The 15311-nt window shown below is 49.2% G+C and overlaps 2 non-coding genes across 2 annotated transcripts; both read left to right on the forward strand.

Annotated features, from left to right (window-relative positions):
- Positions 1-329: 329 nt before the first annotated feature.
- Trnat-ugu (transfer RNA threonine (anticodon UGU)) lies at positions 330-403 on the forward strand. The gene has a single exon. It is a non-coding gene; the product is annotated as a tRNA-Thr (tRNA).
- A 3085-nt stretch (positions 404-3488) lies between these two features.
- Positions 3489-3562, forward strand: Trnat-ugu (transfer RNA threonine (anticodon UGU)). The gene has a single exon. It is a non-coding gene; the product is annotated as a tRNA-Thr (tRNA).
- Positions 3563-15311: the final 11749 nt, after the last annotated feature.

Raw genomic sequence — 15311 nt, forward strand, 5'->3', positions numbered from 1 at the left:
GACGTAAGGAGAGCAAGATGTAAGTGTGGGGACCGGCTGTTATCGAGGTGTCATCGAGTGCAGATCTGTCTTAGGTATCGCGGCTTAACCTCATTGAAGTCTAGAGGGTGGACAACACGTTGGTCTTACTCAGAGCGGTGTCCGAATTCTATTTTCGACGTTATACGTGCCACTTTCATTGTGGCCAACTACGATTCGAAACAGAATGCACGAAACCTGAACGACACCCTAACGGATACATAGAGAGTAGTGTTTGTCTGCTGAATAATGGGAGTGCAAGGGTCTGTGTCGTCTATATGGCTGTATGTAGCACCATTAGTCTTCGGGGGGGCGGGCGTAGCTCAGATGGTAGAGCGCTCGCTTTGTATGCGAGAGGTGCTGGGATCAATACCCAGTGCCTCCAGAATTTTTAACACACCTACATGCGCACCTTGCCATGCAAGTGGAATAATTCACAACCAGCAGATGTGTCTAGGAAGATACAAGCGAATGATTAGCATCCACAATTGACAAGCGTGCTGTTATTAGTGCGCAGGAAGCACCCTCCTCCCACGCCTACACTTAATTTAGAAACAGTACAAGTGTTCCCGTAAGATTCTCAAGCCTATGTCGGAAAGATCTGCCTTGCGCTGAGTTCACGTAAATCCCACTGCACATTCCTATTCTTTGCGTGCAGTCAGCTGCTACTGGTGTTGCTAGTTGTGACTGCTGATAACAGATGCCGTAGCAATCAATTCATGGAGTGAGTTGTATGTTTTGCGATAGTCTGTCTCTGACAAGCAAGCACAGGTGACATAGGTGCGAACACAGGAAGCTTGCAGACCCTCGCTGCCTGCAGACACCGAGCAGCCACACTAGGAGGGCGGCCTAAGCCGTAGGCGAAATGTGCTCATTCGCTTTGGCGTGACGTCGAACTATAAATAATGCTGTCACTAGCGTGAGCGTCGTGGAAAGTCGGAAAAGTCGGCTGCGAGGGTGAGTGCCAAGTTTGGGGAGCGTTTCGTAGTATGCGCAGTGCAATGGAGACGCGGAAACTTGTTGTGGCCCAGTGTTTTGCAGTTGGACGACAAGATTGGTACACAGTAGTAAAGAGCGAGGCACTGAGTTGGCATGAATAATGGAGTGCACAATGGGGCTCGAGATGTGTTTGTTACCTCAGGTGCTGTATGATTGTCGTCAAGGAGTGAAAACGGAGCAATTTGTGACGGCTCTTTCAATTTAAGAAGTTAAAAACAGACGGAATTTGCATTTGTAATACCAGAGCATCGAAACTACTTGGAACTTTTTGTATACGAACGGGTCCGCGCCTTTGTACTCTGCTCCCTTCACCGCTACAAACCAACCAACCATCGTGTCCGTGCGCATCTGAGTCGCAAAGAATGGGGAACAGCGCAGTTTGCTCGTGCATGGGGCGTAGCTCAGTTGGTAGAGCGTTCGCTTGGCATGTGAAAGGTCCAGGGTTCAAGCCGCGGCGCCTCCATATTTTGTGGTCAGTGCATGGTAAGTGTTGATCGCGGCGAACCTAAAGGCACGCAAGATGTTGCAAAGCCAGCGCCACAGACTGATATGATGTATACTGACGTAAGGAGAGCAAGATGTAAGTGTGGGGACCGGCTGTTATCGAGGTGTCATCGAGTGCAGATCTGTCTTAGGTATCGCGGCTTAACCTCATTGAAGTCTAGAGGGTGGACAACACGTTGGTCTTACTCAGAGCGGTGTCCGAATTCTATTTTCGACGTTATACGTGCCACTTTCATTGTGGCCAACTACGATTCGATACAGAATGCACGAAACCTGAAAGACACCCTAACGGATACATAGAGAGTAGTGTTTGTCTGCTGAATAATGGGAGTGCAAGCGTCTGTGTCGTCTATATGGCCGTATGTAGCACCATTAGTCTTCGGGGGGGGGCGGGCGTAGCTCATATGGTAGAGCGCTCGCTTAGTATGCGAGAGGAACTGGGATCAATACCCAGTGCCTCCAGAATTTTTAACACACCTACATGCGCACCTTGCCATGCAAGTGGAATAATTCACAACCAGCAGATGTGTCTAGGAAGATACAAGCGAATGATTAGCATCCGCAATTGACAAGCGTGCTGTTATTAGTGCGCAGGAAGCAACCTCCTCCCACGCCTACACTTAATTTAGAAACAGTACAAGTGTTCCCGCAAGATTCTCAAGCCTATGTCGGAAAGATCTGCCTTGCGCTGAGTTCACGTAAATCCCACTGCACATTCCTATTCTTTGCGTGCAGTCAGCTGCTACTGGTGTTGCTAGTTGTGATTGCTGATAACAGATGCCGTAGCAATCAATTCATGGAGTGAGTTGTATGTTTTGCGATAGTCTGTCTCTGACAAGCAAGCACAGGTGACATAGGTGCGAACACAGGAAGCTTGCAGACCCTCGCTGCCTGCAGACACCGAGCAGCCACACTAGGAGGGCGGCCTAAGCCGTAGGCGAAATGTGCTCATTCGCTTTGGCGCGACGTCGAACTATAAATAATGCTGTCACTAGTGTGAGCGTCGTGGAAAGTCGGAAAAGTCGGCTGCGAGGGTGAGTGCCAAGTTTGGGGAGCGTTTCGTAGTATGCGCAGTGCAATGGAGACGCGGAAACTTATTGTGGCCCAGTGTTTTGCAGTTGGACGACAAGATTGGTACACAGTAGTAAAGAGCGAGGCACTGAGTTGGCATGAATAATGGAGTGCACAATGGGGCTCGAGATGTGTTTGTTACCTCAGGTGCTGTATGATTGTCGTCAAGGAGTGAAAACGGAGCAATTTGTGACGGCTCTTTCAATTTAAGACGTTAAAAACAGACGGAATTTGCATTTGTAATACCAGAGCATCGAAACTACTTGGAACTTTTGTGTATATGAATGGGACCGCGCCTTTGTACTCTGCTCCCTTCACCGCTACAAACCAACCAACCATCGTGTCCGTGCGCATCTGAGTCGCAAAGAATGGGGAATAGCGCAGTTTGCTCGTGCCTGGGGCGTAGCTCAGTTGGTAGAGCGTTCGCTTGGCATGTGAAAGGTCCAGGGTTCAAGCCGCGGCGCCTCCGTATTTTGTGGTCAGTGCATGGTAAGTGTTGATCGCGGCGAACCTAAAGGCACGCAAGATGTTGCAAAGCCAGCGTCACAGACTGATATGATGTATACTGACGTAAGGAGAGCAAGATGTAAGTGTGGGGACCGGCTGTTATCGAGGTGTCATCGAGTGCAGATCTGTCTTAGGTATCGCGGCTTAACCTCATTGAAGTCTAGAGGGTGGACAACACGTTGGTCTTACTCAGAGCGGTGTCCGAATTCTATTTTCGACGTTATACGTGCCACTTTCATTGTGGCCAACTACGATTCGATACAGAATGCACGAAACCTGAAAGACACCCTAACGGATACATAGAGAGTAGTGTTTGTCTGCTGAATAATGGGAGTGCAAGGGTCTGTGTCGTCTATATGGCTGTATGTAGCACCATTAGTCTTCGGGGGGGCGGGCGTAGCTCAGATGGTAGAGCGCTCGCTTTGTATGCGAGAGGTGCTGGGATCAATACCCAGTGCCTCCAGAATTTTTAACACACCTACATGCGCACCTTGCCATGCAAGTGGAATAATTCACAACCAGCAGATGTGTCTAGGAAGATACAAGCGAATGATTAGCATCCACAATTGACAAGCGTGCTGTTATTAGTGCGCAGGAAGCACCCTCCTCCCACGCCTACACTTAATTTAGAAACAGTACAAGTGTTCCCGTAAGATTCTCAAGCCTATGTCGGAAAGATCTGCCTTGCGCTGAGTTCACGTAAATCCCACTGCACATTCCTATTCTTTGCGTGCAGTCAGCTGCTACTGGTGTTGCTAGTTGTGACTGCTGATAACAGATGCCGTAGCAATCAATTCATGGAGTGAGTTGTATGTTTTGCGATAGTCTGTCTCTGACAAGCAAGCACAGGTGACATAGGTGCGAACACAGGAAGCTTGCAGACCCTCGCTGCCTGCAGACACCGAGCAGCCACACTAGGAGGGCGGCCTAAGCCGTAGGCGAAATGTGCTCATTCGCTTTGGCGTGACGTCGAACTATAAATAATGCTGTCACTAGCGTGAGCGTCGTGGAAAGTCGGAAAAGTCGGCTGCGAGGGTGAGTGCCAAGTTTGGGGAGCGTTTCGTAGTATGCGCAGTGCAATGGAGACGCGGAAACTTGTTGTGGCCCAGTGTTTTGCAGTTGGACGACAAGATTGGTACACAGTAGTAAAGAGCGAGGCACTGAGTTGGCATGAATAATGGAGTGCACAATGGGGCTCGAGATGTGTTTGTTACCTCAGGTGCTGTATGATTGTCGTCAAGGAGTGAAAACGGAGCAATTTGTGACGGCTCTTTCAATTTAAGAAGTTAAAAACAGACGGAATTTGCATTTGTAATACCAGAGCATCGAAACTACTTGGAACTTTTTGTATACGAACGGGTCCGCGCCTTTGTACTCTGCTCCCTTCACCGCTACAAACCAACCAACCATCGTGTCCGTGCGCATCTGAGTCGCAAAGAATGGGGAACAGCGCAGTTTGCTCGTGCATGGGGCGTAGCTCAGTTGGTAGAGCGTTCGCTTGGCATGTGAAAGGTCCAGGGTTCAAGCCGCGGCGCCTCCATATTTTGTGGTCAGTGCATGGTAAGTGTTGATCGCGGCGAACCTAAAGGCACGCAAGATGTTGCAAAGCCAGCGCCACAGACTGATATGATGTATACTGACGTAAGGAGAGCAAGATGTAAGTGTGGGGACCGGCTGTTATCGAGGTGTCATCGAGTGCAGATCTGTCTTAGGTATCGCGGCTTAACCTCATTGAAGTCTAGAGGGTGGACAACACGTTGGTCTTACTCAGAGCGGTGTCCGAATTCTATTTTCGACGTTATACGTGCCACTTTCATTGTGGCCAACTACGATTCGATACAGAATGCACGAAACCTGAAAGACACCCTAACGGATACATAGAGAGTAGTGTTTGTCTGCTGAATAATGGGAGTGCAAGCGTCTGTGTCGTCTATATGGCCGTATGTAGCACCATTAGTCTTCGGGGGGGGGCGGGCGTAGCTCATATGGTAGAGCGCTCGCTTAGTATGCGAGAGGAACTGGGATCAATACCCAGTGCCTCCAGAATTTTTAACACACCTACATGCGCACCTTGCCATGCAAGTGGAATAATTCACAACCAGCAGATGTGTCTAGGAAGATACAAGCGAATGATTAGCATCCGCAATTGACAAGCGTGCTGTTATTAGTGCGCAGGAAGCAACCTCCTCCCACGCCTACACTTAATTTAGAAACAGTACAAGTGTTCCCGCAAGATTCTCAAGCCTATGTCGGAAAGATCTGCCTTGCGCTGAGTTCACGTAAATCCCACTGCACATTCCTATTCTTTGCGTGCAGTCAGCTGCTACTGGTGTTGCTAGTTGTGATTGCTGATAACAGATGCCGTAGCAATCAATTCATGGAGTGAGTTGTATGTTTTGCGATAGTCTGTCTCTGACAAGCAAGCACAGGTGACATAGGTGCGAACACAGGAAGCTTGCAGACCCTCGCTGCCTGCAGACACCGAGCAGCCACACTAGGAGGGCGGCCTAAGCCGTAGGCGAAATGTGCTCATTCGCTTTGGCGCGACGTCGAACTATAAATAATGCTGTCACTAGTGTGAGCGTCGTGGAAAGTCGGAAAAGTCGGCTGCGAGGGTGAGTGCCAAGTTTGGGGAGCGTTTCGTAGTATGCGCAGTGCAATGGAGACGCGGAAACTTATTGTGGCCCAGTGTTTTGCAGTTGGACGACAAGATTGGTACACAGTAGTAAAGAGCGAGGCACTGAGTTGGCATGAATAATGGAGTGCACAATGGGGCTCGAGATGTGTTTGTTACCTCAGGTGCTGTATGATTGTCGTCAAGGAGTGAAAACGGAGCAATTTGTGACGGCTCTTTCAATTTAAGACGTTAAAAACAGACGGAATTTGCATTTGTAATACCAGAGCATCGAAACTACTTGGAACTTTTGTGTATATGAATGGGACCGCGCCTTTGTACTCTGCTCCCTTCACCGCTACAAACCAACCAACCATCGTGTCCGTGCGCATCTGAGTCGCAAAGAATGGGGAATAGCGCAGTTTGCTCGTGCCTGGGGCGTAGCTCAGTTGGAAGAGCGTTCGCTTGGCATGTGAAAGGTCCAGGGTTCAAGCCGCGGCGCCTCCGTATTTTGTGGTCAGTGCATGGTAAGTGTTGATCGCGGCGAACCTAAAGGCACGCAAGATGTTGCAAAGCCAGCGTCACAGACTGATATGATGTATACTGACGTAAGGAGAGCAAGATGTAAGTGTGGGGACCGGCTGTTATCGAGGTGTCATCGAGTGCAGATCTGTCTTAGGTATCGCGGCTTAACCTCATTGAAGTCTAGAGGGTGGACAACACGTTGGTCTTACTCAGAGCGGTGTCCGAATTCTATTTTCGACGTTATACGTGCCACTTTCATTGTGGCCAACTACGATTCGATACAGAATGCACGAAACCTGAAAGACACCCTAACGGATACATAGAGAGTAGTGTTTGTCTGCTGAATAATGGGAGTGCAAGGGTCTGTGTCGTCTATATGGCTGTATGTAGCACCATTAGTCTTCGGGGGGGGGGGGGGGGGCGGGCGTAGCTCAGATGGTAGAGCGCTCGCTTAGTATGCTAGAGGTACTGGGATCAATACCCAGTACCTCCAGAATTTTTAACACACCTACATGCGCACCTTGCCATGCAAGTGGAATAATTCACAACCAGCAGATGTGTCTAGGAAGATACAAGCGAATGATTAGCATCCACAATTGACAAGCGTGCTGTTATTAGTGCGCAGGAAGCACCCTCCTCCCACGCCTACACTTAATTTAGAAACAGTACAAGTGTTCCCGTAAGATTCTCAAGCCTATGTCGGAAAGATCTGCCTTGCGCTGAGTTCACGTAAATCCCACTGCACATTCCTATTCTTTGCGTGCAGTCAGCTGCTACTGGTGTTGCTAGTTGTGACTGCTGATAACAGATGCCGTAGCAATCAATTCATGGAGTGAGTTGTATGTTTTGCGATAGTCTGTCTCTGACAAGCAAGCACAGGTGACATAGGTGCGAACACAGGAAGCTTGCAGACCCTCGCTGCCTGCAGACACCGAGCAGCCACACTAGGAGGGCGGCCTAAGCCGTAGGCGAAATGTGCTCATTCGCTTTGGCGCGACGTCGAACTATAAATAATGCTGTCACTAGCGTGAGCGTCGTGGAAAGTCGGAAAAGTCGGCTGCGAGGGTGAGTGCCAAGTTTGGGGAGCGTTTCGTAGTATGCGCAGTGCAATGGAGACGCGGAAACTTGTTGTGGCCCAGTGTTTTGCAGTTGGACGACAAGATTGGTACACAGTAGTAAAGAGCGAGGCACTGAGTTGGCATGAATAATGGAGTGCACAATGGGGCTCGAGATGTGTTTGTTACCTCAGGTGCTGTATGATTGTCGTCAAGGAGTGAAAACGGAGCAATTTGTGACGGCTCTTTCAATTTAAGACGTTAAAAACAGACGGAATTTGCATTTGTAATACCAGAGCATCGAAACTACTTGGAACTTTTGTGTATATGAACGGGTCCGCGCCTTTGTACTCTGCTCCCTTCACCGCTACAAACCAACCAACCATCGTGTCCGTGCGCATCTGAGTCGCAAAGAATGGGGAATAGCGCAGTTTGCTCGTGCCTGGGGCGTAGCTCAGTTGGTAGAGCGTTCGCTTGGCATGTGAAAGGTCCAGGGTTCAAGCCGCGGCGCCTCCATATTTTGTGGTCAGTACATGGTAAGTGTTGATCGCGGCGAACCTAAAGTCACGCAAGATGTTGCAAAGCCAGCGTCACAGACTGATATGATGTATACTGACGTAAGGAGAGCAAGATGTAAGTGTGGGGACCGGCTGTTATCGAGGTGTCATCGAGTGCAGATCTGTCTTAGGTATCGCGGCTTAACCTCATTGAAGTCTAGAGGGTGGACAACACGTTGGTCTTACTCAGAGCGGTGTCCGAATTCTATTTTCGACGTTATACGTGCCACTTTCATTGTGGCCAACTACGATTCGATACAGAATGCACGAAACCTGAAAGACACCCTAACGGATACATAGAGAGTAGTGTTTGTCTGCTGAATAATGGGAGTGCAAGCGTCTGTGTCGTCTATATGGCTGTATGTAGCACCATTAGTCTTCGGGGGGGCGGGCGTAGCTCATATGGTAGAGCGCTCGCTTAGTATGCGAGAGGAACTGGGATCAATACCCAGTACCTCCAGAATTTTTAACACACCTACATGCGCACCTTGCCATGCAAGTGGAATAATTCACAACCAGCAGATGTGTCTAGGAAGATACAAGCGAATGATTAGCATCCGCAATTGACAAGCGTGCTGTTATTAGTGCGCAGGAAGCACCCTCCTCCCACGCCTACACTTAATTTAGAAACAGTACAAGTGTTCCCGCAAGATTCTCAAGCCTATGTCGGAAAGATCTGCCTTGCGCTGAGTTCACGTAAATCCCACTGCACATTCCTATTCTTTGCGTGCAGTCAGCTGCTACTGGTGTTGCTAGTTGTGATTGCTGATAACAGATGCCGTAGCAATCAATTCATGGAGTGAGTTGTATGTTTTGCTATAGTCTGTCTCTGACAAGCAAGCACAGGTGACATAGGTGCGAACACAGGAAGCTTGCAGACCCTCGCTGCCTGCAGACACCGAGCAGCCACACTAGGAAGGCGGCCTAAGCCGTAGGCGAAATGTGCTCATTCGCTTTGGCGCGACGTCGAACTATAAATAATGCTGTCACTAGTGTGAGCGTCGTGGAAAGTCGGAAAAGTCGGCTGCGAGGGTGAGTGCCAAGTTTGGGGAGCGTTTCGTAGTATGCGCAGTGCAATGGAGACGCGGAAACTTATTGTGGCCCAGTGTTTTGCAGTTGGACGACAAGATTGGTACACAGTAGTAAAGAGCGAGGCACTGAGTTGGCATGAATAATGGAGTGCACAATGGGGCTCGAGATGTGTTTGTTACCTCAGGTGCTGTATGATTGTCGTCAAGGAGTGAAAACGGAGCAATTTGTGACGTCTCTTTCAATTTAAGACGTTAAAAACAGACGGAATTTGCATTTGTAATACCAGAGCATCGAAACTACTTGGAACTTTTGTGTATATGAACGGGACCGCGCCTTTGTACTCTGCTCCCTTCACCGCTACAAACCAACCAACCATCGTGTCCGTGCGCATCTGAGTCGCAAAGAATGGGGAATAGCGCAGTTTGCACGTGCCTGGGGCGTAGCTCAGTTGGTAGAGCGTTCGCTTGGCATGTGAAAGGTCCAGGGTTCAAGCCGCGGCGCCTCCATATTTTGTGGTCAGTGCATGGTAAGTGTTGATCGCGGCGAACCTAAAGGCACGCAAGATGTTGCAAAGCCAGCGTCACAGACTGATATGATGTATACTGACGTAAGGAGAGCAAGATGTAAGTGTGGGGACCGGCTGTTATCGAGGTGTCATCGAGTGCAGATCTGTCTTAGGTATCGCGGCTTAACCTCATTGAAGTCTAGAGGGTGGACAACACGTTGGTCTTACTCAGAGCGGTGTCCGAATTCTATTTTCGACGTTATACGTGCCACTTTCATTGTGGCCAACTACGATTCGATACAGAATGCACGAAACCTGAAAGACACCCTAACGGATACATAGAGAGTAGTGTTAGTCTGCTGAATAATGGGAGTGCAAGGGTCTGTGTCGTCTATATGGCTGTATGTAGCATCATTAGTCTTCGGGGGGGCGGGCGTAGCTCAGATGGTAGAGCGCTCGCTTAGTATGCTAGAGGTACTGGGATCAATACCCAGTACCTCCAGAATTTTTAACACACCTACATGCGCACCTTGCCATGCAAGTGGAATAATTCACAACCAGCAGATGTGTCTAGGAAGATACAAGCGAATGATTAGCATCCACAATTGACAAGCGTGCTGTTATTAGTGCGCAGGAAGCACCCTCCTCCCACGCCTACACTTAATTTAGAAACAGTACAAGTGTTCCCGTAAGATTCTCAAGCCTATGTCGGAAAGATCTGCCTTGCGCTGAGTTCACGTAAATCCCACTGCACATTCCTATTCTTTGCGTTCAGTCAGCTGCTACTGGTGTTGCTAGTTGTGACTGCTGATAACAGATGCCGTAGCAATCAATTCATGGAGTGAGTTGTATGTTTTGCGATAGTCTGTCTCTGACAAGCAAGCACAGGTGACATAGGTGCGAACACAGGAAGCTTGCAGACCCTCGCTGCCTGCAGACACCGAGCAGCCACACTAGGAGGGCGGCCTAAGCCGTAGGCGAAATGTGCTCATTCGCTTTGGCGCGTCGTCGAACTATAAATAATGCTGTCACTAGCGTGAGCGTCGTGGAAAGTCGGAAAAGTCGGCTGCGAGGGTGAGTGCCAAGTTTGGGGAGCGTTTCGTAGTATGCGCAGTGCAATGGAGACGCGGAAACTTGTTGTGGCCCAGTGTTTTGCAGTTGGACGACAAGATTGGTACACAGTAGTAAAGAGCGAGGCACTGAGTTGGCATGAATAATGGAGTGCACAATGGGGCTCGAGATGTGTTTGTTACCTCAGGTGCTGTATGATTGTCGTCAAGGAGTGAAAACGGAGCAATTTGTGACGGCTCTTTCAATTTAAGACGTTAAAAACAGACGGATTTTGCATTTGTAATACCAGAGCATCGAAACTACTTGGTACTTTTGTGTATATGAACGGGTCCGCGCCTTTGTACTCTGCTCCCTTCACCGCTACAAACCAACCAACCATCGTGTCCGTGCGCATCTGAGTCGCAAAGAATGGGGAATAGCGCAGTTTGCTCGTGCCTGGGGCGTAGCTCAGTTGGTAGAGCGTTCGCTTGGCATGTGAAAGGTCCAGGGTTCAAGCCGCGGCGCCTCCATATTTTGTGGTCAGTGCATGGTAAGTGTTGATCGCGGCGAACCTAAAGGCACGCAAGATGTTGCAAAGCCAGCGTCACAGACTGATATGATGTATACTGACGTAAGGAGAGCAAGATGTAAGTGTGGGGACCGGCTGTTATCGAGGTGTCATCGAGTGCAGATCTGTCTTAGGTATCGCGGCTTAACCTCATTGAAGTCTAGAGGGTGGACAACACGTTGGTCTTACTCAGAGCGGTGTCCGAATTCTATTTTCGACGTTATACGTGCCACTTTCATTGTGGCCAACTACGATTCGATACAGAATGCACGAAACCTGAAAGACACCCTAACGGATACATAGAGAGTAGTGTTTGTCTGCTGAATAATGGGAGTGCAAGGGTCTGTGTCGTCTATATGGCTGTATGTAGCACCATTAGTCTTCGGGGAGGGGCGGGCGTAGCTCAGATGGTAGAGCGCTCGCTTAGTATGCGAGAGGTACTGGGATCAATACCCAGTACCTCCAGAATTTTTAACACACCTACATGCGCACCTTGCCATGCAAGTGGAATAATTCACAACCAGCAGATGTGTCTAGGAAGATACAAGCGAATGATTAGCATCCACAATTGACAAGCGTGCTGTTATTAGTGCGCAGGAAGCACCCTCCTCCCACGCCTACACTTAATTTAGAAACAGTAAAGGGGTTCCCGTAAGATTCTCAAGCCTATGTCGGAAAGATCTGCCTTGCGCTGAGTTCACGTAAATCCCACTGCACATTCCTATTCTTTGCGAGCAGTCAGCTGCTACTGGTGTTGCTAGTTGTGACTGCTGATAACAGATGCCGTAGCAATCAATTCATGGAGTGAGTTGTATGTTTTGCGATAGTCTGTCTCTGACAAGCAAGCACAGGTGACATAGGTGCGAACACAGGAAGCTTGCAGACCCTCGCTGCCTGCAGACACCGAGCAGCCACACTAGGAGGGCGGCCTAAGCCGTAGGCGAAATGTGCTCATTCGCTTTGGCGCGTCGTCGAACTATAAATAATGCTGTCACTAGCGTGAGCGTCGTGGAAAGTCGGAAAAGTCGGCTGCGAGGGTGAGTGCCAAGTTTGGGGAGCGTTTCGTAGTATGCGCAGTGCAATGGAGACGCGGAAACTTATTGTGGCCCAGTGTTTTGCAGTTGGACGACAAGATTGGTACACAGTAGTAAAGAGCGAGGCACTGAGTTGGCATGAATAATGGAGTGCACAATGGGGCTCGAGATGTGTTTGTTACCTCAGGTGCTGTATGATTGTCGTCAAGGAGTGAAAACGGAGCAATTTGTGACGGCTCTTTCAATTTAAGACGTTAAAAACAGACGGAATTTGCATTTGTAATACCAGAGCATCGAAACTACTTGGTACTTTTGTGTATATGAACGGGTCCGCGCCTTTGTACTCTGCTCCCTTCACCGCTACAAACCAACCAACCACCGTGTCCGTGCGCATCTGAGTCGCAAAGAATGGGGAATAGCGCAGTTTGCTCGTGCATGGGGCGTAGCTCAGTTGGTAGAGCGTTCGCTTGGCATGTGAAAGGTCCAGTGTTGAAGCTGCGGCGCCACCATTTTTTTGGTCAGTGCATGGTAAGTGTTGGTCGCGGCGAACCTAAAGGCACGCAAGATGTTGCAAAGCCAGCGTCACAGACTGATATGATGTATACTGACGTAAGGAGAGCAAGATGTAAGTGTGGGGACCGGCTGTTATCGAGGTGTCATCGAGTGCAGATACGTCTTAGGTATCGCGGCTTAACCTCTTTGAAGTCTAGAGGGTGGACAACACGTTGGTCTTACTCAGAGCTGTGTCCGAATTCTATTTTCGACGTTATACGTGCAACTTTCATTGTGGCCAACTACGATTCGATACAGAATGCACGAAACCTGAAAGACACCCTAACGGATACATAGAGAGTAGTGTTTGTCTGCTGAATAATGGGAGTGCAAGGGTCTGTGTCGTCTATATGGCTGTATGTAGCACCATTTGTCTTCGGGGGGGGGGGGGGGGGCGTAGCTCATATGGTAGAGCGCTCGCTTAGTATGCGAGAGGAACTGGGATCAATACCCAGTGCCTCCAGAATTTTTAACACACCTACATGCGCACCTTGCCATGCAAGTGGAATAATTCACAACCAGCAGATGTGTCTAGGAAGATACAAGCGAATGATTAGCATCCACAATTGACAAGCGTGCTGTTATTAGTGCGCAGGAAGCACCCTCCTCCCACGCCTACACTTAATTTAGAAACAGTACAAGTGTTCCCGTAAGATTCTCAAGCCTATGTCGGAAAGATCTGCCTTGCGCTGAGTTCACGTAAATCCCACTGCACATTCCTATTCTTTGCGTGCAGTCAGCTGCTACTGGTGTTGCTAGTTGTGACTGCTGATAACAGATGCCGTAGCAATCAATTCATGGAGTGAGTTGTATGTTTTGCGATAGTCTGTCTCTGACAAGCAAGCACAGGTGACATAGGTGCGAACACAGGAAGCTTGCAGACCCTCGCTGCCTGCAGACACCGAGCAGCCACACTAGGAGGGCGGCCTAAGCCGTAGGCGAAATGTGCTCATTCGCTTTGGCGCGTCGTCGAACTATAAATAATGCTGTCACTAGCGTGAGCGTCGTGGAAAGTCGGAAAAGTCGGCTGCGAGGGTGAGTGCCAAGTTTGGGGAGCGTTTCGTAGTATGCGCAGTGCAATGGAGACGCGGAAACTTATTGTGGACCAGTGTTTTGCAGTTGGACGACAAGATTGGTACACAGTAGTAAAGAGCGAGGCACTGAGTTGGCATGAATAATGGAGTGCACAATGGGGCTCGAGATGTGTTTGTTACCTCAGGTGCTGTATGATTGTCGTCAAGGAGTGAAAACGGAGCAATTTGTGACGGCTCTTTCAATTTAAGACGTTAAAAACAGACGGAATTGGCATTTGTAATACCAGAGCATCGAAACTACTTGGTACTTTTGTGTATATGAATGGGTCCGCGCCTTTGTACTCTGCTCCCTTCACCGCTACAAACCAACCAACCATCGTGTCCGTGCGCATCTGAGTCGCAAAGAATGGGGAATAGCGCAGTTTGCTCGTGCATGGGGCGTAGCTCAGTTGGAAGAGCGTTCGCTTGGCATGTGAAAGGTCCAGTGTTGAAGCTGCGGCGCCACCATTTTTTTGGTCAGTGCATGGTAAGTGTTGGTCGCGGCGAACCTAAAGGCACGCAAGATGTTGCAAAGCCAGCGTCACAGACTGATATGATGTATACTGACGTAAGGAGAGCAAGATGTAAGTGTGGGGACCGGCTGTTATCGAGGTGTCATCGAGTGCAGATCTGTCTTAGGTATCGCGGCTTAACCTCATTGAAGTCTAGAGGGTGGACAACACGTTGGTCTTACTCAGAGCGGTGTCCGAATTCTATTTTCGACGCTATACGTGCCACTTTCATTGTTGCCAACTACGATTCGATACAGAATGCACGAAACCTGAAAGACACCCTAACGAATACATAGAGAGTAGTGTTTGTCTGCTGAATAATGGGAGTGCAAGGGTCTGTGTCGTCTATATGGCTGTATGTAGCACCATCAGTCTCTGGGGGGGCGGGCGTAGCTCAGATGGTAGAGCGCTCGCTTAGTATGCGAGAGGAACTGGGATCAATACCCAGTGCCTCCAGAATTTTTAACACACCTACATGCGCACCTTGCCATGCAAGTGGAATAATTCACAACCAGCAGATGTGTCTAGGAAGATACAAGCGAATGATTAGCATCCACAATTGACAAGCGTGCTGTTATTAGTGCGCAGGAAGCACCCTCCTCCCACGCCTACACTTAATTTAGAAACAGTACAAGTGTTCCCGTAAGATTCTCAAGCCTATGTCGGAAAGATCTGCCTTGCGCTGAGTTCACGTAAATCCCACTGCACAATCCTATTCTTTGCGTGCAGTCAGCTGCTACTGGTGTTGCTAGTTGTGACTGCTGATAACAGAAGCCGTAGCAATCAATTCATGGAGTGAGTTGTATGTTTTGCGATAGTCTGTCTCTGACAAGCAAGCACAGGTGACATAGGTGCGAACACAGGAAGCTTGCAGACCCTCGCTGCCTGCAGACACCGAGCAGCCACACTAGGAGGGCGGCCTAAGCCGTAGGCGAAATGTGCTCATTCGCTTTGGCGCGTCGTCGAACTATAAATAATGCTGTCACTAGCGTGAGCGTCGTGGAAAGTCGGAAAAGTCGGCTGCGAGGGTGAGTGCCAAGTTTGGGGAGCGTTTCGTAGTATGCGCAGTGCAATGGAGACGTGGAAACTTGTTGTGGCCCAGTGTTTTGCAGTTGGACGACAAGATTGGTACACA

Source organism: Schistocerca gregaria, chromosome 9 (assembly GCF_023897955.1).
Source record: "Schistocerca gregaria isolate iqSchGreg1 chromosome 9, iqSchGreg1.2, whole genome shotgun sequence".
Lineage (NCBI taxonomy): Eukaryota > Metazoa > Arthropoda > Insecta > Orthoptera > Acrididae > Schistocerca > Schistocerca gregaria.